Source organism: Theropithecus gelada, chromosome 14 (assembly GCF_003255815.1).
Source record: "Theropithecus gelada isolate Dixy chromosome 14, Tgel_1.0, whole genome shotgun sequence".
Lineage (NCBI taxonomy): Eukaryota > Metazoa > Chordata > Mammalia > Primates > Cercopithecidae > Theropithecus > Theropithecus gelada.
This window is the reverse complement of record NC_037682.1, coordinates 106,004,228-106,015,529: the sequence shown is the minus strand read 5'-3', so window position 1 is coordinate 106,015,529 and position 11,302 is coordinate 106,004,228.

The window sequence follows — 11,302 nt, the reverse complement described above, 5'->3', positions numbered from 1 at the left end:
TTGGTATTGAGCAGAGTTCATGACAGGACAGCTTTGGACTGATGACCACACAAAGTAAGGGTGCTCTTAAAGTGAGTATTGCCAAGCAAGCTGTCAGTCTTTTGTTAAGTAAGCTAGTTTAGTTGGCTCCCAGCATTAACTTCCAGAAACAAGTTTTTCCAGAAACTGTTAGCTGAGTTACTTTTGCCTAGTCCTAGTCTGATTTAGCACAGAAGCAGGGACATAAATTTCAGTTCCAAAAATTTCAATGTATTTGTATTACACATTCAACTCTAAGTTGTCTTTATTTTTAAATTTCATGTGTGTTTATTTTTTCTCCTTGGTTAGATTCAAGGTTTCTTTAGGACAGAAGTCAAAGCGTACATGTTTTAATTTGGCAGTATACAGCACAGGGTTGTGCACAAGCATCCCACTCACTCAGCCTCTCTTCTTCCGTGGAATCTTTTGTGATGCCCCCTCCAAGGGCTCAGTAATTTCACATGACTTTGTTCACACCACGATTTTGGTGCATGTGATCCAGGGCAAGCTAGAGCTTTCTTCTCTCCTCTTTTTCTCCTTCACACTTTCTTGGGAGGGGAGTCTTTGGTAAGACAGAGTAAAGAGACAAGGACTTGGTTAATATAATAATTCATTGAAGTTAATCTATGAGAAGCAATCAATATTAGCAAGAGGGAAAGGGTTTATTAATTTGTGAATGTAGAGAACTAAAGCTTCTTCAGCAATTCCAAGATAGATTCCATTTGATGCTGCTCCTCCAGACGGAGCTGAATCTTGGGGTTGGGGAATTGGAGAAATTGAACGAAATCAAGGATCCTATAGGGAAAAAGAGTAAGGAAGACTAGAGAAAGAAAGGTCACCCTAATACTGATAGGCAACTGATTAGAGACTCACTGGGAAATGTAGAGGAATAGCCTGCTTCGTCCTTTGTAGCTGCATACAATTAGCCTTCGTGCCTGCCTGTTTCTTTGCTAGATTAGGAGATCCATGAGAGTGGACCAGGACTATGGCTTACTCATTTTTGTATCCCTGGTGCCTACCAGGGTGACATCCCTTCACAATAAGGAGTTTTCAACAAATTGTTTATGAGGCCGACTTTCTCCATTTACAGGAAGAGAATCAGCCTTTCTGTCAACTGCAGCACAATTGGATACGTTTGTTGTTTAGATGTCCAAAACCTTTCAAAAATGGCTGTACCCCATTGTGTCTATCTTCATGGTCTAAATTTGGCAGTCATATATATTAGCCACTCTGTAATCCTCTTCTCTTACCTCCTTCATTAAATGTCTCTTCAAAATGTCTTTTGAAGTGTAGCATCATTATATCATTTTTACTGATACCAGTCCCAGGTCCAGTTTTCCCTCTGGCAGTTTCCTTAATTGGTGATTAGGCAACTTTGGGTTTTTTCTTCCAACCTGCCAGTTTCCTTCATTTAAAGTACATTCTGTCAAATGAATAATTGCCCATAGCACAATTACCAAACACAAAATGAAACTGCAAATATGCAGTAGCTTACCAGGGTAGTGCCTAGTATATTAAAAAGAAAGAGACAAGGATATGAGATTGACAAGAGAATGGAGCATTTCATTTTTTCATTCTGTTTTATTGCTGCAATATCCCATTTGATGGCCTCCAGCTTTCACAGCATCAGCTTCCTGCAATGACACTAATGAAGAAATGCTGCCTTTTGTTCATTCTTTAACCAACTGTGTTGCTCTTTAATGGGAATATGGCACTTTCCGCCCTATTCATGCAGAGTTATGAACAGCTGAGTCTCTAGGGTACCTCTGATGTGTACAGCACTCTTTTCCTTTTAGGATTTCTCTGATTAGATGGTAAATACATTTCCTGTCAATAAATTCAATGTTCTAGATATTTCAAATTATGGGCAGAAATAGGGATATTTTTCCAGCTAGGAAAAAATAAAGCCCAAGGGGGCAGAGTGATTATTTTTCACCACGTTTCTCTGCTTTGTGGAAAATACTGTTTTCCTTTTAATTATTTCCTAATCGTGTTCTTCAGTCTGTTCCTTATTAAGGCACCCACATTTATAACCATTTTGTTTAATTATTTGCACATGACTGACTTCTAAATAGTTTCTCATTTAAGCAGAAAGTTATTCTGCCACTTTGCTAGGATGTCCACTCTGGCCTGATTTCCCACGAGGCTTACTTAGTTTCTTCTCTATTTTCTTCTTTGGGTTCCTTCCATTCGCTCAAAAGTGTGGAATTTGATCCTATGTCAGTTCTAAGGGACGCCAAAATAAATGAAGGCTAGGTTTAAGCTGCCAGAACCATAAGGGTGGTGAGGTGAACACACTATTTTCAATTCAGCCTGACCTCCTCTCACAGAATGTAACAGAGTACCAGGTCAGGCCCAAACTAGCTGTGACATAACCTCACATGGACAAGACCTGCTTCAAGATCCAGGGTTAAAGGGAAAATGTTCTGGAGTGCAGGAAAAGAAGTGGATTCCCTCTCCTTCCCTTTATGAGCATTTTATTTCTAAAGATGAACAGATTTGGATGTTACCACACAATAAATGTCTACATCTCACAGAAACATCAAATTGAATAGAAATGAATAAGCATTTCAAATGAAGCTTCTGGTATGATATCAAAATAAGTAACTAGATCAAGAAATTTCTTTTCAGTTGTGGGCAAAGAAAAACTGATACAATGTTTCTAAATAAAAAACAAACTTTATTTTTCAAATCTTACTGAAATTGTTGAGTATGAATGCCTAGCAAAGGCTTGCTGACATTATTATTGTAAATTACTATTGCTGTTATTAGCAATTCAAATTAACAAACACTAATCGAGGCACTGTTATAAAAGATGGGAAGAAACTAAATGACAAAATGAAATGACATAACCTTTCAATTGAGAAGCGAGCAAGACAGTGGGAGAAATAAACATGCAAATGACTAGCTATAAAGCAAGGTGGAATGGCCTAAGTTCTAAGTAGGCAACCCTGAGGAAGGAACAGGTAATTCTGACTTGGGGTTTTGGTGAAAGAGATAATAGGTAAGCTTGGCACCGAAGTATCTGAAGGGTTTTAGGCCATGAAAACTTGTTGGCTTTCTAGATTGAGGGAACTCTACAACCTAAGCCATAAGGGCACGAAGGTGAATCACATGTTCAGAGATTGATGGGCAGTGTCACGTGCCTGGAGCCGAGGGCTGCAGGGGAATGTGTAGGGTAACAGGCTGGAAACATAGCTTAGGCTTGGCCTGAGTGCCATGCCAGTGCTTTGTATTTTATGGAGGTGACATGATGTGCCACAAGCAGTATAACAGAGTAAGACTTCAAATCCCAACTCTGACATTTGATAGCTTTGTGAACACGGGCACCAGTTTTTTGATCCACAAAATGAAGATAATAATAGTAGTTACCACCTCAAATTGTGAAGATCAAATATCTGTGAAAGAACTTAGCACATCTCCAGGCACAAAGTAAACTCTCAGAAAAGGGTAGCTACTATTACTGTAAGTATTTTAACATTGTAAACAGATCACTGTAGGAGATACTGAGAATTTACTGGAAATACAAGGAAGGGAAAAAGCAAGAGGCACCTCGGATATTGCTGCAATGTTAAAGAGACAGTTGGATAGGGAATAGAGGTAACAAACTTTAGTGGCTTATAAGATGTGAAGTGTAAAAAAAAGTATAAAACGAATCTAAGTTTCTTTCTTTTTTTATATTCTACAATTTAAGACTTTTAACTAAAAAGTAAACTTTAATGTCGAACATGCAAACTTGGGGAAGACAGAAAAGATCACACACAAGGCTGTCACTTCACACTTGGAAGGTTGCACAGCGGCCAGGCAGACGCTCTCCTCACATCCCAGACAGTGGGGCTGCCGGGCAGAGGCGCTCCTTACTTCCCAGATGAACCTAAGTTTCTAGCTTATATAGTTGAGAAGACTGTAGACTGTGTTGCTATTAGTTGAAAAAAGAACTTTGGAGAAAAAACAAGTTAGGGTTATTGGTGAGGAAAGGTGTTGTTCTGTTCAGTTTTGGACATGATGAGTATATTCATTTCCTAGGGATGCTGTAACAAATCACACAAACTAGGTAGATTAAAACCACCAAAATTTATTGTGTGGTAGTCCTGGAAGCTAAAGTCTAAAATCAAAATGTCAGCAGGCTGTACTCCCACTGAGACCTGGAGGGAAGAATCTTTCCTCACCTCTTCTACCTTCTGGTGTTTGCTGGCAGTCCTTGGTGTTCCTAGGCTTGTAGCTTTATTACTCCAATCTTATTATTATTATTATTTTTTTGAGATGGAGTCTCATTCTGTCACCAAGTTGGAGTGCAGTGGCGCAATCTCGGCTCACTGCAACCTCTGCCTGCCAGGTTCAAGTGATTCTCCTGCCTCAGCCTGCCCAGTAGCTGGGATTACAGGTGTCCGCCACTATGCCCGGCTAATTTTTTATATCTTTAGTAGAGATGGGGTTTCACCATGTTGGCCAGGCTGGTCTTGAACTCCTGACCTCATGATCTGCCTGCCTCAGCCTCCCAAAGTACTGGGATTACAGGTGTGAGTCACCGCACCTGGCATATTACTCCAATCTTCGCCTCTGTCATCACATGGCCTCTTCTCTATATGTGTCTGTGTCTCTTCTCCTTTTATAAGGACACTTAGTCAAATTAGATTAAAGGCCCATCCTACTCCAGTATGACCTCATCTTAAGTAAATGATATCTGCAACAATTCTATTTCCAAATAAGGACACATTCATAGGTATTGGGGGTTAGGGCTTCAACATACCTTTTTAAAACTCAGTTCAACCCATAACATTGAGTTTCAGATGCTTAGAGCCCATCAAGGTAGAGATGCCCAGTGGGAAGCTGAGATGTAGAGGTCTGGGGCTCAGGAGAGAGGTAAGAGGTGTAGGTAAGAGGTAGAAGTTTAGGAATCATAGTTTGAGGTGACAGTTGAAACATCGGTGTGACCATATGAAACTGGACAGAGTAAGAATAGAGAGTGCAAAGAAGGAAAAGCATACAACCTTGTACAGTTCTTGTCATAATTATGCCAGCTTCTGCTCCACAACAGGCCGGGAATTACTGCTGAGGACAGGTCTGGTAGTGAGTAGTTGCTGAGCAAGGACTGAGCCAGAATTGGCATGGAATAAGGGCTGACAGCAGGAATAGCTCTAAGTGGTTCACATGGGATATGGGGTTGGATGTGAGATCAAGATGGATGGCTGAAAACAAGGCTATGTGGAGTAGAAAACTTACGTAGACAACAGAAAGCCAATTTCTGCTTCCTGGGGAGAGCTGGAGCAGATAGTTATATCTAGAGCGGTGATTCGCAAAGTGTGGCACCTGGAGCAGCAGCAGCACCATCAGCTGTGAACGTGTTAGAGATGCAAATTCTCGGGGCCGTTCCAGATCTAACCAATGAGAAACTCCAGTCCAGGGTAATCTGCGGTATAACAGGCCCTCCAGGTGATTCTGGTGTGCAGGTAAGTGTGAGAGTGTTAAGCACCAGTCCACAGACTGAGAAATTAGAAGTAGGAGGAATACTGCTGGGTGAGATACTTCACGAGCTGCTGCCCAATGCTCAAGTCCCTTTGCAGATTCTTTTCTCTCTCAGTCCAGAAGAGAGGAGCAGGGTTTTAAGTTAACAAAATGATTAATAATAGCTGAAGATTAGTGCAATGACATCTGACTGTACCTTTGCAATTATTTTAATGTAATGCTAATCACGGTGTAGATTAGTCTTTATTATGTTTATTACTGTACACAAGGTCAACATTTTATTGGGGACACAGTATAATATAATTGGGACATAAGATCACTCCTGTAGATGATTGTGGATGGAATATCTCAAGAGGTACCCAAGATGACCAGAGGATTCAAAGAATATGTTAGGATTTCTATATTTCAAAAAATATAAGAAAAAATTTAAAGCTAAATAATTTTTAACATTCAAATTGACCCTGGCACCCTCAGTCCATCTGTCAGATGGACATGTTTCTCTGGTTTTCCTAAAGGGGAAGAGGGAATTCCATAAGGTTGAGGGTTTGACAGTGGAGCCCTCATTCATTCAGTTCCATTGATTATATTGCAATATACATTGCAGTTTACATGTGCCTGGTTAAGTGGATATTTGGACGACATTATCTAGTTTGACTTAAAGTCACCATACACCAAATAGGTGATATTTCTGAAAGTGTGGACCGAAGTTGAATTCTAATAGTGAAAGTATAAGGGAGAGCAAGAAAGTGGAAGAGCCAACGCTTCTCCTATGCCTGCTTGGGCAGCTTAATTCAGTCGATAAGAGCAAGGATTCTGGAGCCAGCCACCTAGCAGCTGTGACTTCGGGCACGTTACCGAAACTCTGTGTGCTACAGTTTTCAAATGTTTTAAAAGGGGATACTAATAGTACCAGTCACACAGGGCTGTTGTGATAATTAAATAAGCTAATATTTTTGACACTCTTAGGACAATGTCTACTGTACAGCAAATAATATGTTTGTTATAATAAAAAATAGTTTGAGTCTTTTGCCAGTGACATTACAAGACAAAAACAAGGATCTATTTAGATTTAATAGAAAGTCAGCCGATTTTCTTTCAATTACCAAGAAAACTATCTGAATTATGGATTTAAATCCTCTGACATAAACTCTGAACCTAGCCCTCAGTATATATATTTTACTTTCAGTTCTTAGGCAATGATAGTATGAAGTCATAACAATTCAATTTACATCCAAAAGCATTATTCATCTGTATCTCATTTTTAAAACTTTTCTTAAATGTTTTATAATGAAGACAATATATTAGCACATTTGTACTTGTATATCATTGATACATCAATAAAAATCTACAGTATTGGGGGTTTGTATTTAAGGCATTGTGGGTTTGTACGTATGTGGGTGTTTTGTTTTATTTAAACTGACGGCATGCAAAATCAAAAGAATTGAAGACAACTTCTCTAGAACAAGGGTTGGCAGACTATGGGCCACAGGCCAAATCCAGCCCACTGCCTGTTTTTGTAAATAAAATTACTTGTGGCCAGACATGGTGGCTCACACCTGTAATCCCAAAACTTCGTGAGGCCGAGGAGGGAGAATCGCTTGAGCTCAGGAGTTGAAGACCAGCCTGAGTGATAGGCAAAACTCTGTCTCTACGAAAAACACGAAAAAATTAGCTGAGCATAGTGGCACACACCTGTAGTCCCAGCTACTGGGGAGGCTGAGGTGGGAGGATCACTTGAGCTTGGGAGCCAGAGGTTGCAGGGGAGCCAAGATTGTACCACTGCACTCCAGCCTGGGAGACAGAGTGGCACCTTGTCTCAAAATACAATTAATTGCAACACAGCCGTGTTCATTCTTTTCCATATTGTGGACAGCCACGTCTGTGCTACAATGAGAGAACTGAGCAATTGTGACAAAAACTGTATGTCCCACAGAGATGAAAATATTTACTATGTTTTCCCTTGACAGAAAGTTTGCTAAACCCCTGGTTTAGACCACTCATTATCCATGGTAGCTTAGCTGAATTGCAAAATTATATCTAAAGTGACTCACATAACTTCAGAATATCAAGCTCTGCAAGGACAGACCTGTCTGTTTTTGGCAGACATCATACCTGCCACAGGTTAAGTCTGTGACATTGTGGCTAAGAACACAAACATTGCTCGTCACCAACCAGCAGCTTCTCCGTGGGGAGCAGAGGTATTCCAGCAACAAGTAAATTCTGCACAGTCCTAGGCTTTTCCCTGGGGCATGGAACGTCCTCCCTAAAGACCCCCTCTCACACTGATCCACACACTGTCAGCCACAGTACAGAGATTTTCTGCCTGCACCACAGGTAAAGGAAGAATTCAAGCAGATATGGTCTGTTAGCATATGGAAGGTTTGTCCCTATCACTTTTGTCCAGAATACATTTGACCTGAGGCATCAGACTAAAAAAATATGGCTAATCTTTTTGGTCGCTTGATAATAGGACAGTTCAATCACAGAAAAAGTGGCTGTCACCATTTACAGATAATCAAGTTATCCTGGAAAGAGAGGAAGCAAGGTTTTTGGCCATGTCTGTGTGGGCTTCAAGGAATCTGCTGCTTTAGACTCGTTTTTGTTTCATTAATGGCCTTGGCCCAAGAAATCAATCAAACATAAAGCAAATGTGAGAGTTAGTTGTAAAAAGTATTGACAATTTAGTAATCAATGGATTGCTTTACACTGTGGATTTTAGATGACTGGGAAAATGCATCAGCTGAAGGATTTGATTCAGTGACACCATATCCATCATCTACAACTCCTCAGAAGTAGGTCTTTCAAAACTCAGATAAATCAAGTCACAGGAAATGCACTGGAGAAAGTAACTGCTATTGGAGGTGTTTTTTTGTTTTTTTTTTGAGACGGAGTTTAGCTCTTGTCTCCCAGGCTGGAGTTCTATGGCGTCATCTTGGCTCACTGCAACCTCTGCCTCCCAGTTTCAAGTGATTCTCCTGCCTAAGCCTCCTGAGTAGCTGAGATGACAGGCATCCACCACCACACCTGGCTAATTTTGTATTTTTAGTAGAGACACAGGTCTCACCATGTTGGTCAGCCTGGTCTCGAACACCCACCTCGGCCTTCCAAAGTGCTGGGATTGCAGGCAAGAGCCACCATGCCCGGCCTGAAAGTGTTCTTAATCATATTCTTCCAATGCTAGTAATACAATGGTTTGATTTTTACTGCCAAACCCTATCACTTATTATATAGCAAATCTACAATTAAAGGATTGTTTCTTAATGTATATGTTCTTCTTTTTAAAAGTACTTAGCTGTGTAAATTGAAGAGTTGAGAGCCAAGACTTCACTTAGTCTCTGGATGCCACAGGTAAGATCATCCATGACTTGAAGCAACCTGAAAATGCTTTTTATGCTAAAAAGCATAAAAAATGAAGACTCTGGGACTTCTAGGTGCTGTCAGCGCCAAGGACACCGTTTGTGAATCTTATAAAACAACAACAACAGCTCTTTCTACACTGACACAGGGAGTTAGTTGTCTAAACTCAGGAGACTACACCAGAGCTAATGTAAGACAAAGCTTAAGAATCAGGCATAAACAGTACCTAGATGGGGCTTCATTTCTTAGGCTCTAAGTGTCAGCTCAGGGAATGGGCTTTGCTCCTGAGAAAAGCTATTTGCTATTTGTTCCTAATGATGGTTAATGTATGAACAAACCATTCTCCCAGAGCTATAACTGATATCATCAGTGAGGCTGCAACACAAACAAAGACGCTAATGAAGCGAAGCCATGTGGCTTATGCTTTGAAAAACCTGTGGTAGAGGCGGGAGGGGAAGAGTTTGGCTAAATGAAGTCATTTCTCAGAGCAGTAGATAAAAGGGTAGTGCTAGAACAAAGCAACTTCTGAAAACAATTACATATTTAAATTCCCTTTACCCTGTGTAGCAGGAAAATTTTATCTCTTTCTCCTCTGACATGTTAAAATACATAAAGCTTTGACGTCCTTAGGGGCTCTGATCTCCAGAGAGAAAAATAAGAGGCCGAATATCCAAGAGGGCATTTTGGCACCAGTGATGGACAGGTAGGACATTCCACAAACAGCTCTGTCACTCATCCCTCCTCTGCCCATGGAGCTGATTGCACATGTCAGCTGCGCCTGTCTGGTTACCCTCGTGTTCCATGTTGATGCCGTGGCTGCCTCAATGACTCGTTTTGCTCAAAGACCATTAACGTTCTGAGGGTTACAGAAATGGAGCTGTTCTATGGGGCGGGGGGAAAGCCAAATCTCTGCATGTTTTGCTACCCTTGAGAAAATGGCTGTCCCTAATTACACAAAATGATAGAGAGAGCAGTTGACTAAAATCACTGCAAATGACAGTTATTTCTCTGAATAGCCTAAAAGAATAGGTCACCCTGGCTAATACACTAACAGCATACTTTTCTGTATATGCAATTTCCATCACATTCCCGGAATGCTTGGGCACTGACTGACATCTTCGCTGAGCAGGGAAAACAGTCTTTTTTTGGTCGTCGTCTTGTCGAAATCTCTAGCGATGCATTTATATATGGACTCTGTGATTTGTTTCAGTGAGTAAGTCATGCATTTGTTGTAGGAACAAGGAGACAGCTTTGAGTCAGAAAGCAAGGGCTTTATGGCCATAACCACAGCTGTGTGTATAGAACAAAACCTAAGGCATTTGTCTTCCCTCTTTGTTTGCATTTCAAGTACAGGACAGTCTGGAACTACCAATGATGCCAGCTCCCTGCTACCGTCATGTGTTTTCACCCCACCACATCTTAATCTACTGGACAAGCAAGTAAGGACTGCAGGTCATTGATCGATTTTGTTACAGTCTTAACTACAGACACTTCGCCCAGCTAAATGTCTGGATGTGCTACTAGATCAGACCTGCAGTTGAGGTGAGGTTTTGGGAACCCCAGCCCTTGTTCTTTTTGGGTCGGTGGCTCCATCTCCAAGGGAAGCTGCGGTAATCAGGTTGTGGGCTGGTTGCCTCAGGCAAGCCACCTTTGTCCCTGGGGGGACAGGGCTGAGGTGAAGGAGCATTCTCCTCTTCCACAGAGAATATGCTGCAGAAATGGCTCTCGGAGTGGGTCTGCGGCTCTCCAAGTTGCCCAGCAGGATCTTTGAGGTGGTATTTATTATCGGTCAATTTACTTCAAGTACCATGTATTGCGCATCTATGAAAAGGTAGGAATGGCAAGGAATTAAAATAAGTATGTTCTATAGTGTTTCTCAAGTGATATGCAGGAAAGGCATATCCCACATTTTCCCAACATCCCCACCTGCTGAGCAAGCGACCCCTGTCACTGTTTCTAGGAGAGTCCCACTGTGGGGAGGATAAGAAAGAGGATAACAATGCCCGCCACCAGAAGCAACAGGCCCCAGATGTCAACCCACTGCATGGTTTGCAGGTATCGGGATCACTGGGAAACACTCAAAGAATCAGGTCACAGGCACTGGAGAGAACAAGGCTTTACTCACATAGTGAAGAGACAAGATCAGGCTTAATAGTAAGCATGGGTCCCCCATGGCCAGCAGGTCTCACCTTGCAGATGACGCAGGGAGATGGTCTGCATGCACCCTTCTTGTGCTGCAAGTAAAGAACCCACTTCCTCTGTAGCAGTGGGGATGGCCAGGTGCCATATGATCCATATACTTTAAGCAGAACGCTGAAGTACACATCGAGCCCGGAATAGGGAGAAACTCTCCCAAAGAAGACAATAAGCCCAGCACAGGCTGTGAAGAGTCCTTATCAGTATGAAAGGAAGTGTTCCAGGCCCAATGTACATTCTTACACAGCCTGCAAGGGTCCAGCAA